The sequence below is a fragment of the Triticum urartu genome, chromosome 5A, assembly GCF_056163025.1.
Source record: "Triticum urartu cultivar PI428250 chromosome 5A, HENAU_Tu73, whole genome shotgun sequence".
Lineage (NCBI taxonomy): Eukaryota > Viridiplantae > Streptophyta > Magnoliopsida > Poales > Poaceae > Triticum > Triticum urartu.
Genome location: NC_141877.1, coordinates 222724592 through 222738956, shown reverse-complemented (window position 1 = coordinate 222738956; position 14365 = coordinate 222724592).

The window sequence follows — 14365 nt, the reverse complement described above, 5'->3', positions numbered from 1 at the left end:
CCTTTGGGCCACTGCCCAGTGGGTCCCCTAGCCCTTTAAAAAAATGAAAAGGCTTAAAAAATAAATAACTAAATAAATTAATTAAACTTACTTAATTAGCCGAATAAACTAGATTAGTTTAATTAAACCTGCTTGACTAGTTCAGTCAATGACAATTGGGCCCCACAGCCCCCTTTGACCAGTCAACTCGGTCTAAGTTGACTGTTGACCCTGCTGACGTCATGCTGACATCACCTTTCACTGTTCTGGATAATGTTCGATTTAAATAATAAAATAGATTTTAAAAAATGCATAAAACATTGATAAATCATCGAAAATAAACCGTAGCTCGGATGAAAATACTTTCTACATGAAAGTTGCTCAGAACGATGAGACAAATCCGGATATGCGGCCCGTTCGTCCGCCACGCATCCCTAGCATACCGAACATGCAACTTTCCCCCTCCGGTTCGTTTGTTCAAAAACGCGAAACACCGGGGATATTTTCCCGGATGTTTCCCCCCTTCACCGGTACCACCTCTTACCGCGTTAGGGCACACCTAGCATGACGCTTTGTTATGTCATGCATCGTCATGCATTTGTTTGCATTATATTTATTGTTTCTTCCCCCTCTTCTCTCGCTAGACACCAAGACCGACGCTGCTGCTACCCAGTACGACTACGGCATTGATGACCCCTCTCTCTTGCCAGAGAAACCAGGCAAGCCCCCCCCCTTGATCACCAGATATCGCCTATTCTTCTCTACTGCTTGCATTAGAGTAGTGTAGCATGTTACTGCTTTCCGTTAATCCTATTCTGATGCATAGCCTGTCATTGTTGCTCCAGCTGTTGATACCTTACATGCAATCCTAAATGCTTAGTATAGGATGCTAGATTATCATCAGTGGCCCTACACTCTTGTCCGTCTGCCATGCTATACTACTGGGCCGTCATCACTTCGGGAGGTGATCACTTCCGTGTTGGGTTATGTGGTGCACCCCTGCAGGGAAGTTGATCTATTCGAATAGCCGTGTCCCTCGGTAAAATGACGACCCGGAGTTGTACCTTGACCTTATGACAACTAGAACCGGATACTTAATAAAACACACCCTTCCAAGTGCCAGATACAACCGGTGGTCGCTCTCTCACAGGGCGACGAGGGGAGGATCATCGGTTAGGTTTATGCTATGCGATGCTATATGGTGAGTTTACCATCTACTCTCTTCTATATGCTGCAAGATGGAGGTGGCCAGAAGCATAGTCTTCGACAGGACTAGCTATCCCCCTCTTATTCTGGCATTCTGCAGTTCAGTCCACATATGATACCCTCATTCCATTTGATACCAATGCATACATATGTAGTGTAGCTCCTTGCTTGTGAGTACTTTGGATGAGTACTCACAGTTGCTTTGCTCCCTCTTTTCCCCCTTTCTATGCCCGATTACTGCGACCAGACGTTGGAGCCCAGGAGCCAGACGCCACTGTCGATGACGACTACTACTACTCGGGAGGTGCCTACTACTACGTGCAACCCGCTGACGACGACCAGGAGTAGTTTAGGAGGATCCCAAGCAGGAGGCCTGCGCCTCTTTCGATCTGTATCCCAGTTTGTGCTAGCCTTCTTAAGGCAAACTTGTTTAACTTATGTCTGTACTCAGATATTGTTGCTTCCGCTGACTCGTCTATGATCGAGCTCTTGTATTCGAGCCCTCGAGGCCCCTGGCTTGTAATATGATGCTTGTATGACTTATTTTAATTGTAGAGTTGTGTTGTGATATCTTCTCGTGAGTCCCTGATGTTGATCGTACACGTTTGCGTGTATGATTAGTGTACGGTCAAATCGGGGGCGTCACATCCATCCTTAGAACAAATATTTCCCGCCAGCCGGAGAGGGAGTACCTAATCTAAATGGCCGCCCGTGGATCCCTTTGTCTTCCTCTTGTCCGGCACACACTTTTGGGGGCGACGAAGGTCCTCGGAAGAGACGAAACATCAAAGAAACCACCTGAATGCGCAGTCGTCACCTCGGCGGTGGCCTTCATGGGACCCAAGTGGCGGCGGCCTCCCATGTTCTACTTCTCCTCGATGATGGCAGCAGACACGGAGAAGCTAGCCACCGACTCGTCGCTCTCCACGCACCCGACTTCTGTCTCTGCCTGCATGGCACTGCCGCAGGTGTGGGAGGCGTGGCCACAGGCATGAGAGGCGTGCCCACAAACATGGGAGGCACAGCCACCGCAGACACTGGTGGCGCTGTACGACGCGGCAACGACGACACCTATACCGGCTGATCGCCACTGTGCCGGTGTGAGCAACTCGCCACTCCTCATCGAGCTGAACTGGAGCGGCGAGTTGATGAACCACGCGCCGGCTTGGGGCGGCAACTGGCTCCGTCAGGCCAAGCGAGGTTGGTGAAGCACCGAGCGGCCTCACCCGTATCTGGAGGGCTCAGCGGGCCACCCAGTCGGGTAGTATACGGGAGAATGGCTCCTCGGAAGCCATCGGAACAGTAGAGAAAATGGTGGAGGAGATGGGGGAGCGGCAGAGGGGTGTGATTCTTGCCCGCTGTCTGTCTGGCCTCATTTAAATAGAGGGCAGATGGTAGGAGCTTGGCCGGCGTCTTGCCTCGTTCAAACTGAGGGCGGACGGGAGGAGCTCGGCCGGCGTTGCGTTTAATTCCGGCCCGCTCATGAACAGCCGTGTGGCCGAAGTAGGTTTATTGGTTTGCATGCGGGTTTAACGGAGGGGTTTGATGGAGGTGAGGAGGCATGTTCAGCCGGGCGTGCAGCGGGCGGTGCAGTACTATTCGATTTGACAGCGGGTGATGCAGTTCCTGATACGGCTTTAATGCAAACGAAGGAGGGGGTAGCGGTTCCCAAAATGTTGAACGGCCAATGATGCATCCTCCTTCAATTAGCATCGTGAATGCATGAGGGAAGTAATGGGAGGAGGACCGGGAAAAGAGGCAGCATGATGTGAATGCAACGCGGTTTGCACTCATATAAAGGCACCCCTCCATTCCAATGCATCTACCACATCGTACGCACCTAAGCATTTGCCTAAGAACCTACACTAAGCGCAAAAGTGCTCCCTCCAGACCAATGGCGGCGATGCGCGTGAGCGGCCAGCGGCTGTGCCAGATGGTCCACGACGCCGGCCTGCGGCATGGCGCCGAGGATCGTCTCCAGATGGTGTTGGCGACCGGCTAGTGGATGGCCACCATCGACGCCAACTACGACTTTCAGTTGGACCAGATGATCGTTGCCACCACCAACAAGTTCACCGTCCTCAAGAAGCTCATGGACGACATCGCCGTACTCCTCTAGCCCACGCGCTCGGGCTCCTCATTGCCTGCCACCCTAATCGGCCTCCATGGACGGAACTTCTTTCAAGCACTGGTGGCCCTGTGACTGCCCACCAACGCCATGAAGAATGTCCACCTGCAGGTCGCGCTCGCCGCGAGGCGCCTCGCCCTGCAAAAATTTGTCGACCTACACATCCACATGTACGAGTAAATCGTGTACATAGGTATCTACAAGGCAAGTGAGGACGCTACGACATTGGCCTTCCTCAACCAGCTGGAAGCCTTGGATGCGTTTGCTGAGAAGCACCTTGACCTCGCCACAAAAGCCGCCGCTCCTTAGCCGCCTATCAGTGGCCCGGCGCACTAAGTTGAGGAGGAGGAGGTCATACGTTGATGGATGCATCTTTCTTCTTGCCTCCTGTAACCACCACTGCGATCGCATCATCGTGGCCTTAATTCTTATTGTGCTATTGCATTCTCATTCCAGTCAATACCGACATGTGCGATCCCTTTGCTTAATTATATGCATCACTGTAACTAGTACTCCATCCGTCAATTTATAAGTTGTGCTTACCTATTCCATCAACTTCGTGCAACGAACGGGCATCTAGCTAGAAACACTAGAACATGTCAGACCGCATGTGACCAAACCGATGATGCGCCAACCTAGCTACTACGTACCCTGCTTATCTGGCGGAAATAGCCCCGCCATAGCGTTTCCAATTGTTATTTGTATCTATCGATCGTGCCAAGGAGCAGAACCAAATGTTACAATTTATACATGTTTCTCTACTCCTGCTCCTATAAAAGACTCAGTTGGTGATGGTGGTGTGTCTGCCATCCGCCATTTCTGGCCATTAGATCTGCATCTAATGGTTGTGAGGTTAGTTGTGGCATTTTTGCAACAATAGCCCACTTCTCTGCTCCAATTTACAGAAAACCCCTTATTATCTTGAAAGCAACCACATCCCTCCCTCATCTCATCAAAACAGCCTGAGAAATATATTTTGAGTGAAAAGTAATATATTTTTAGTCGTATATGTGTATATCAAAACAAGAGTGATTTCTTTCAAGTTTGTGAACAAGTACTACTATTCTACTACTTTGGATCCGTTGCAACGCACGGGCACATTGCTAGTAAAAGGAAAGGCATCCCATGTTCGCGTCGCACCCCCACACGCACGGGAATCGGGAGTACTCCACAGCCCGTCCGACACGCCACATAGCTAGGGAAGGCGTGTTTCCTAGCATTTTCACTTTTATGTGGGACCGCCGTTGAGCAAACCGACTATTGGCAAACCGCACCCCACCCGTCATCGGGTTGGAAAACATAAATGAGGGGAAGATCTAACTGTAGCACGGAAGCCAAGAAATTTGGTGTCAGATGTGCCTCATTGATAGAGTAGGAGCATTCCGTACCACTACTCCTACTAGTACGAAGTTTGTACTACAACTAGTACTACCACTATACAACTAGGTACGTGCATGACACAACATCGTAGGAACAAAAACCGGGAATATCTTGTTTTGGGTGATTTTTTTTCAGTAAACATAGTATGAATAATATGATGTGGCTTGGTTGCATGGCTATGAAAGGTTAGAGGAAAATAAATAGGTAATGTGTTTAGAGTGCACTTCACTAAATAGATATACTTTGGATCCATTGCAACGCACGGGCCGGCACATTGGTAGTAGTAAGAAACAAATTCCGGGTTTGGCACAAGCTCGTACCACGGGAGCACCACAAGGCCTTCCACAGGAGTTACATTTCCCTCTCGGGGCCCACGGGACCGAGCTTCAGTGGCTTAGTGCACCGGCCTATGAGTCAATGGCATGTGGACCTTAAATGCGGCTGGCCCACATGTCATTCTCATGGTGGTGGCTTGGTTCGTGACTCACTCGTTCGAGATGAACCGGCCGGTGGGGGTGTGGCCGTGGCGAGGGTGCCACAGCTAGGGGTCGGGGCGTTACGAGGCGTAGATGGCCACACCGGCAGGTACTACCTGAAGTACAGAAGTACTCCAGCTGAGGATTGATGCCCGGGACAAAATGTGTCACAGCCGTTGGATGAAAATTCGATGGTGCAGGAGTACGTATCGAAGCAAAGGAGTGGAGCAGGCAAACCGCGTCCAATCGGGTGTGGCTGTGGTAGAAAGTTGATGGTCGCCGCAGTTCAGTCGGCCCGCATGTCATGCACACAAAGGCAGAGGAGCGGTGGGGCCGAGAGGGATGAGGCGCATGTCGGGGGACATCGTGTCGTGGTTTGGAGCGGCGTCGTGGGAATCGCGTGTGGGTATGGAAGTGGTAGAAACAAGAAACATGATGGTCATCGTGGTTCAACTTCCATGGACAAGATGTCATGTTTGCTGACATATGCATTGCATACCGCTCACTTCAAGGAGTAGTAGTAGAGAAAACTTGTTCCAAAGATACCATTTTTCTGATAAAATTCTTGAGATATCATTAGTTTTTACACATGGGATTACTCCTGCAAGGGTCAATCACAACAGGTGTTTTGTAAAAAAAAATGCATCTTGATGTTCCCTGCAATGCACGGGCATCTTGCTAGTTACAGAACAAGCCCACACGGGCATCTTGCCGCAGGGTGTGCCACCGACCCAAACTCAAATTTTTTTCAGACGCTTAGGTGCACCGGATGCCGTGCCACACTACAAAATGTAAAAAAAACTGCTCCAATTTTTTTAAAACCTGTATAGAGGAAACTTTAATCCTAGGCCGTATCCTAGTATTTCCTCTAATAATTATGGTAATTCCTACAACAATTCTTATGGAAATTTTAATAAGATACCCTCTGATTTTGAATCTAATATTAAAGAATTTATTACCTCGCAAAAGAATTTCAATGCTTTGATTGAAGAAAAATTGCTTAAGATTGATGAGTTGGCTAGGAACGTTGATAGAATTTCTCTTGATGTTGATTCTTTGAAACTTAGATCTATTCCTACTAAGCATGATATCAATGAGTCTCTCAAAGCCATGAGAATTTCCATTGATGAGTGCAAAGAAAGAACCGCTAGGATGCGTGCTAAGAAAGATTGCTTTATAAAAGCGTGTTCTTCTAGTTTCCATGATAATAAAGATGAAGATCTAAAAGTTATTGATGTGTCCCCTTGAGGGAGTCCTGGATTAGGGGGTATCCGGACAGTCGGACTATATCCTTTGGTCAGACTATTGGACTATGAAGATACAAGATTGAAGACTTCGTCCCGTGTCCGGATGGGACTCTCCTTGGCGTGGAAGGCAAGCTTGGCAATACGGATATGTAGATCTCCTTCCTTGTAACCGACTCTGTGTAACCCTAGCCCCCTCCGGTGTCTATATAAACCGGAGGGTTTAGTCCGTAGGACGAACAACACCAATCATACCATAGGCTAGCTTCTAGGGTTTAGCCTCTTCGATCTCTTGGTAGATCAACTCTTGTACTACTCATATTATCAACAACAATCAAGCAGGATGTAGGGTATTACCTCCATCAAGAGGGCCCGAACCTGGGTAAAACATCGTGTCCCCTGCCTCCTGTTACCATCCGCCTAGATGCACAGTTCGGGACCCCCTACCCAAGATCCGCCGGTTTTGACACCGACATTGGCGCTTTCATTGAGAGTTCGTCTGTGTTGTCATCATTAGGCTTGATGGCTCCTTCAACCATCGATAGCGATGCAGTCCAGGGTGAGACTTTTCTCCCCGAACAGATCTTTGTATTCGGCAGCTTCGCACTGTGGGCCAACTCGCTTGGCCATCTGGAGCAAATCAAGAGTTACGCCCCTAGCTACCATGTCAGGTTTGGAAGCTTAAACTACACGGCCGATATCCGCGGAGACTTGATCTTCGACGGATTCGAGCCCTTGCCGAGTGCGCCACATGGTCACGATGAGCATGATTTAGCTCTACCATCGGACAGTGTTCGGGAGATCGCACCGGCAACCGTTCCGACCCTCAATTCGGAGCCAATTGCGCCATACATGGACGGGTGGATAGACCCCGCCACGGAGGCCGGATCCTCAACGGCGATCGAGCCGTGACGCCGAACTACCGGATTCTTCCCTGGCCACGGACTCCGAACCGCCTGCGCCCGTGCCTATCGAATCCGACTGGGCGCCGATCATGGAGTTCACCTCCGCGGATATCTTTCAGCACTCGCCCTTCGGTGACATACTGAACTCATTAAGGTCTCTCTCCTTGTCAGGAGAGTCCTGGCCGAACTATATCCAGCATGATTGGGATGCAGATGACGAAGAAATTCGCCGCCCACCCACCACCCACTTAGTAGCCACTGTCAACGATTTGACCGACATGCTCGACTTCGACTCTGAAGACATAGACGGTATGGACGACGATGCAGGAGACGAACAGGAACCACTGCCCACAGGGCACTGGATGCCCACTTCATCATATGATGTATACATGGTGGACACACCCAAAGAAAACGACGACGAGGAACAGAAGGATGCAGCGAAGGATCGTTCCCTCGAGAAGCATTCAAAGCGGCGGCGTAAGCGCCGCTCTAAATCCCGCCTCGGCAGAAACAACGATCATATAGACCCAGCGATAGAGCAGGACGAGCCAGCGGACGACAAACACGGCATTGAACCATCGTCCGACCACGGCAACACGGAGAATCAAACCGAACAACCCGACTCCGGTGAAGATAACAGTCCGGATGACATCACACCGGACAGGCACCCAGAGCAACAGAATACCCATCAAAGGCTTGTTGCCACTGCGAGGAGTCTGAAAAAGCAAAAGCAAAGGCTCAGAGCTGCACAAGACACTCCGAATTAGATGGAGTGAAGTACTCAACACTGCAGCAAAGTACGGCACTAGTCGCCACACAAAGAGCTACCCGAAGTGAAAGCTGCTACCTGAATTCGATGAGGACGCCTTAGATCCCCCACAATCAAAAAACAAAACAGCCATCCGGTCGGGTAGACGACCTCGTGGCCAACATAGAGCGGCAAACGACGTTGCACACAAGCCAGTACGCGATCCACGTGAGGGCTCACATCAAAAGGATGGCGCAACCAGATCCATCTACGGGCCAAGCAAGCGCGCTCCAGCATGCAATGCAACACAACAAAAATCCGAACACCACGGTACACCCAAATACAGGGGTGCCGCACACCCCTTATGTTTCACCGATGAGGTGCTGGATCATGAATTTCCAGAGGGATTCAAACCCGTAAACATAGAGGCGTACGACAGAACGACAGACCCTGGGGTCTGGATTGAGGACTATATCCTCCATATCCACATGGCTCGAGGAGACGATCTCCACGCCATTAAGTACTTACCCCTCAAGCTCAAAGGGCCATCTCGGCATTGGCTTAAAAGCCTCCCTGAAAACTCCATTGGAAGCTGGGAAGAGCTCAAAGACGCTTTTCGTGCAAATTTTCAAGGGACCTATGTCCGACCACCGGATGCAGACGATTTAAGTCATATAACTCAACAGCCCGGAGAGTGAGCCGAAAGCTTTGGAATAGGTTTCTCACTAAAAAGAACCAAATAGTCGAATGTCCGGACGCTGAAGCCTTAGCAGCTTTCAAGCACAGCATTCGAGACGAATGGCTTGCCAGACACCTCGGCCAAGAAAAGCCGAGAACAATGGCAGCATTAACAAGCCTCATGACCCGCTTTTGTGCAGGCGAGGACAGCTGGTTAGCCCGATGCAGCACCAGCGACCCAAGTACATCCGAAGTCAGGGACGGAAACGGGAAGCCATGACGCAGCAAAAACAAGCGCCGGAATAAAGAAGACAACCCGAAGAGCACGGTGGTAAACGCCGGATTCAGAAGCTCTCGGCCAGGTCAGCAAAAGCTGCCCTCCAAAGGCAACAGAGACGAACTATCCAGCCTAAACAAGATTCTGGACAAAATATGTCAGATCCACAGCACCCCCGATAAACCTGCAAATCATACCCATAGAGAATGTTGGGTCTTCAAGCAGTCCGGCAAGCTCAACGCCGAACACAAGGGGCAGGATACACCAAGAGAAGACGAGGATGAGCCTCGCAAGCAAAGCACTGGGGAACAAAAGAAATTCCCACCAGAAGTCAAAACAGTAAACGTGTTACACATGATGAAGGGGAGAAACAAAGCGTCACTCCTAGAGACACATGCCCCAGGGCCTATCACCGCGGAGTACTGCCACTGGTCGTCCAAACTGATCACCTTTGATCATCGGGATTACTCGGCAAGTATCTGGCATGCAGGATGGGCTGCCTTGGTGTTAGACCCGATATTTGACGGATACCACTTCACACGAGTCCTGATGGACGACGGCAGTAGTTTAAACCTGATATATCAGGACACAGTCCGCAAAATGGGGATAGACCCAACAAAAATTAGCCATAGCAATACTACCTTTAAAGGAGTAACGCCAGGCCCAGAAGCCCATTGCACTGGCTCCCTGCTACTAGAGGTTATATTCGGCTTTCCCGATAACTTCCGCAGTGAAAATTTAACCTTCCACATCGCTCCGTTCCAAAGTGGCTATCAAGCACTACTCGGACGCGAAGCTTTCGCTCGCTTTAACGCAATACCACATTATGCTTCCCTCATGCTTAAGATGCCCGGTCCACGTGGCATCATTGCAGTAAATGGAAATATTGAGCGCTCCTTGCGCGCGGAAGACCATGCGGCTGCCTTGGCAGCCGCACACTAAACGGCCTCACCAACCAGAGCATCTGACAGGTCATTAAGACCACGTACGCGGTTAGATGAGTCCGGTGCAACTATATATAATTGATACAGGTTTGATTGCTATACCCCTATAACAATACAAGGGGCTCAACGGGTATAAACAAGTGACAATAAGGCTCAACTTTACTCATCTTGAACTGTACATGGTTTATTTAGTATAACCTAACTTTTGAACGACAACTTTTCAGCTAAGTTCCTCTCTTTTACAGATGACCATGGTGCTACACCCGTCCAGGATACGGCCCAACGGAGACACAGGCGTAGACGTGCAGCAGGGACCCATTCTAAGGATTCTTTTTAGATTAAGACCCTGCGTAAACCTTTTTTATTGTCTCTTGTTGATACACATCCCTCGAATTCTCAGTACAATTGAGAAGGATGCTGACGTATTGGCATGTGGCCACGTCAGAATATTGCACGTACCTGGACACCAGGGGCTTATTGCAAAGGGCACTGTTTATCCCGGTTTACACCATAAAGACCGAATACCTTAGGGAGTGTTCGGTGTCACGAGTTTGGCCTTATATGCATCAGCTCTGAATCATGTCTTTGGTCAAATGTTGGGTTTGCCCGGCTCCTATGTTTTGCTGCCTTACGTTCCGCTCTGTCGGCTAAGGCGGCACCAGGAGAACTACTGCGATTGTGCCCTGGTTCATCCGGACAAGCACCTCAGTAGAGAAAGCCGAAAACTGACTGTCATGATATAGCGTGAGACTGGTCAACCACTCGATGACCTAGCAGAATCTTCAGGATTCCTCCGCCTTAACGAAGGGCCATTTCCCGGCTAGGCATGTACGCGCCCTGAATTCGGATGAGCGCAGACCGCGGAGCCACCAGGGGCTATTTAGTAGCCCCACTGTCAAACTCCTCTGGCTAAGTGAAAGTGTTAAAGCATTATAGTCCAATTGCCTAGTTCGCTGTGCTATCACCTCCTTAATGGACCAAGACGTTGGATCAACTGTGAACATGCGTCTTCTGTGAACACTCCCGCATTATATGCGTGGGGGCTGAAGCCGACGACTGCCATCTTTCAGGTTATATACATATATACATAAACGGCCGCACAGGAGGCATCATAGTACTTTCGGGCAAAAGTATAAATACAGCCTTGATAAACTCAATAAAACATTGTTTTTACAATGGGAATACATGTCACTCAAACATAATATTCTTCGAGCACTGAGCCTCTATCAAACGAGCGCCTTCAAGAACTTCTTCAAAGTAGTGCTCGGCAGCCACTCGGCCTATGGCCGAACCCTGTGCCGCAACGGTGGTGGCATCCATCTCCGCCCAGTATGTTTTCACACGGGCAAGGGCCATCCGCGAGCCTTCTATGCATGCCGACCTCTTTACAGCATCAATGTGTGGCACAGCACCAAGGAATTGTTGCACTAAGCTAAAGTAGTTATTCGTCCTCGGCCCTTTCGGCCACAGATGATCCACAACGGACCTCATGGCAAGTCCAGATAATCTATGGAGCTCGGCCCACTCGGCCATTTGCTCATTCAACAGCAGTGGACGGGCTGGAGCATGAAACTGTGATCAAAACAGTTTTTCCACTTCGTGATCTTCCCGATCCTTGAAGTACTCGGCCGCATCAGCAGCACTTGCAGCCAAATCCACGTAGGCGTCCGCAGAACTCCATAGCCGATCCAGAGGTGCATACTTCGGATCCCCGAACTTAGTCCGCAACAAGAAGGGCTTCCCAGATACAATATCCGCAGCTTGATGTAGCTCCTCCTTCGCCGCTCTAATTTTGGAGTGGGCTTCCTTGGCATCCACCCGGGCCTTCTCCAGGTCCGTCGCCTTCGCCCGGTTTTCTTCTTCAAGAAGCTGGTAAAGGTCAGCGGCATCTTTTAACTCTACAGCCATCTTGGCTATTTTTTCTTTGCTCTCGCAATGCGTGGCCTGTTCGGCCCTTAACTCTTCGGTTGCCTTTAAAGCGGCCACATTGCTACTCCTAGCTTGCTCCTTGGCTCGGGCAAGCTCCGCCCGAAGGGTCTCCACGATGGCAGCTCCATCTGCAGTCATAACATATTAAAGATACCGGCATCATGCTGCTCTTATTATGTGACAATCACCAGAAAAATTACTTACCCTGTGCCTCGTCAAGCCACTTGTTAACAAGCATGATGTCGGCATCTGCCGCATCCAGTTGTCGCTTTTGTTCGGCAAACCCATCAGTCCGGCTAGCCACTGGAGCTTCAACCACCTGCACATAAAAGCGGTCTGGTTATTACCTGGGACTATGATCCTCTGTTTGCCGTCGTTTTCGACGACAACCAGAGTCTCAGGGGCTACTATCTACACAAGGCACATCTAAAAATGTGCGGTACTGTCAAAAATGTACATCATTTCACGTACCTCAAAACCCGTCAGTAGACTATAAAGGCTTCATGCAACCCGCTTTCGGCGGAGGAAATCCTTTCAATCACCATACCCATCAATGTGCGGTGCTCTTCTGAGATAGCCGCTTGCTCTAGCAGATCCCTCAGTACGTCCGACCACACACCAGACGGTGCCGGACTCTTTTTATTGCTCTCTTCAAGAGCCGGATACTGAGGACTTTGGGTGGCCATAGGATTACCTTCTAGCCTTGCCGGATCAAGAGAAACCCTCCGCGACGACACCTCGGGGCCGCCCGCCTCATAAGGCGGTATGGCAGGGGGAGGCGTTTCGCTCTCCATCATCTCTGGAAGAAGATCCCCTGAAGATGAGCTCTGCTGAGAAGGGCTAAGATCCGAACTGCAAGATAAATGCCTTGGTTATTTTCCTTAGAGGTATAGCAAGATATTTTCATTTACCCTTTTACTTACAGCTCGGTGGAGGGCTGATCCCCTTGAGGGCATAGTGCGGCCAGGGTATCCCCCAGGGCAGGACCCTCCGGCGGAGATTTCTTCCCCTGTTTGGAGACCATTGTCTCCGGGTCCTGAGAGGCGGTTCTCTTCCGTCCCAGGGGAGAGGAAGTTTCAGTTCCTCCCCCCCCCGGCTAACCTCCTTCGCGGAGGCGCTAGCCTCCTTGTTCCCCCCTTATCTTTTCCTGAGGGCGCTTGATAAGGCGCGATCTCCAGAATCCTGGTTAGCACAGGATTTGGCAAGGTCTCAGGGAGGGGGGCCGAACACCTGATCAACTTTTCCTTCGCTATCCAATCCTGGGTCAAAGAGCGGCTTTTTTAGGGCACTGTTGCGATAAATAAACGGACAGTGTGTTCGGATGCGGGGCTGCTTACTTGGGTATCCGGGCGATTCCAGCTCAAACCTGCATCCTTAGTGATGTCCGGACACATTATTTGTGGTCCGAAGAACAATTTGTACATCTCTTCGTGTGTCATGCCGAGGAAGTGTTGAGTAGCTCGCGGTCCTTCCGGGTTGAATTCCCACATGCGAAGGGGCCGGCATTTGCAAGGCTGGACTTGACGAACTAGCATGACTTGCACTACCATAACCAGACTGAAATCTCTCTCAAAGAGATCTCGGATACGGCTTTGCAGTATTGGCACGTCCTTGGCTAGACCCCAGCTCAGCCCCCTGCTAATCCATGACATCAGTTGTGGTGGGGGGCCTGAGCGAAAGGCGGGGGCAGCTACCCACTTGGCACTTCGGGGAGCTGTGATGTAGAACCACTCCCGCTGCCACAATCCAGACACCTCTGGGAAGTAACCCTCAGGCCATGGAGCGTCAGCAATTTTGCTTATTGAAGCGCCTCCGCACGCTGCGTGCTGCCCCTCGATCATCTTCGGCTTCACATCGAAGGTCTTGAGCCACAGGCCGAAGTGAGGGGTAATGCGGAGGAAGGCCTCACATACGACAGTAAATGTCGAGATGTGAAGAAGGGAATCCGGGGCCAGATCGTGAAAATCTAGCCTGTAATAGAACATAAGACCCCTAACAAAGGGATCCAGAGCGAGGCCTAGTCCCCGGAGGAAGTGGGATATGAACACAACGCTCTCGTTGGGTTCGGGCGTAGGGATGACTTGCCCTCGGGCAGGCAGCCGATGCGGAATTTCAGCGGTCAGATATCTGGCCTCTCTCAACTTCTTGATGTCCTCCTCCGTGACGGAGGAAGGCATCCACCAACCTTGAAGGTTGGATCCGGACATAGTTGAAGGTCTGAAGTGCCTAAACCTAAGCTTTGGGTGTTGGAACTCAAGGCGGGAGGCGGATTTGATTGAGCACGAGAAGCAAAAAAGAAAAAGCCTTGTCCCCTTTATAAAGGGGGTGAATATCAAGCATCCTCCTCGTGGCCGTTTAGGACTTGCCTAAGATCTAGGAGTCCTACCAATAGGCACGGTTGGGTTACCCACGTCCGTATTGATGAGAATCCCGTAATAAAGGGGACATGATCTCTGCTTCGACAAGACGTG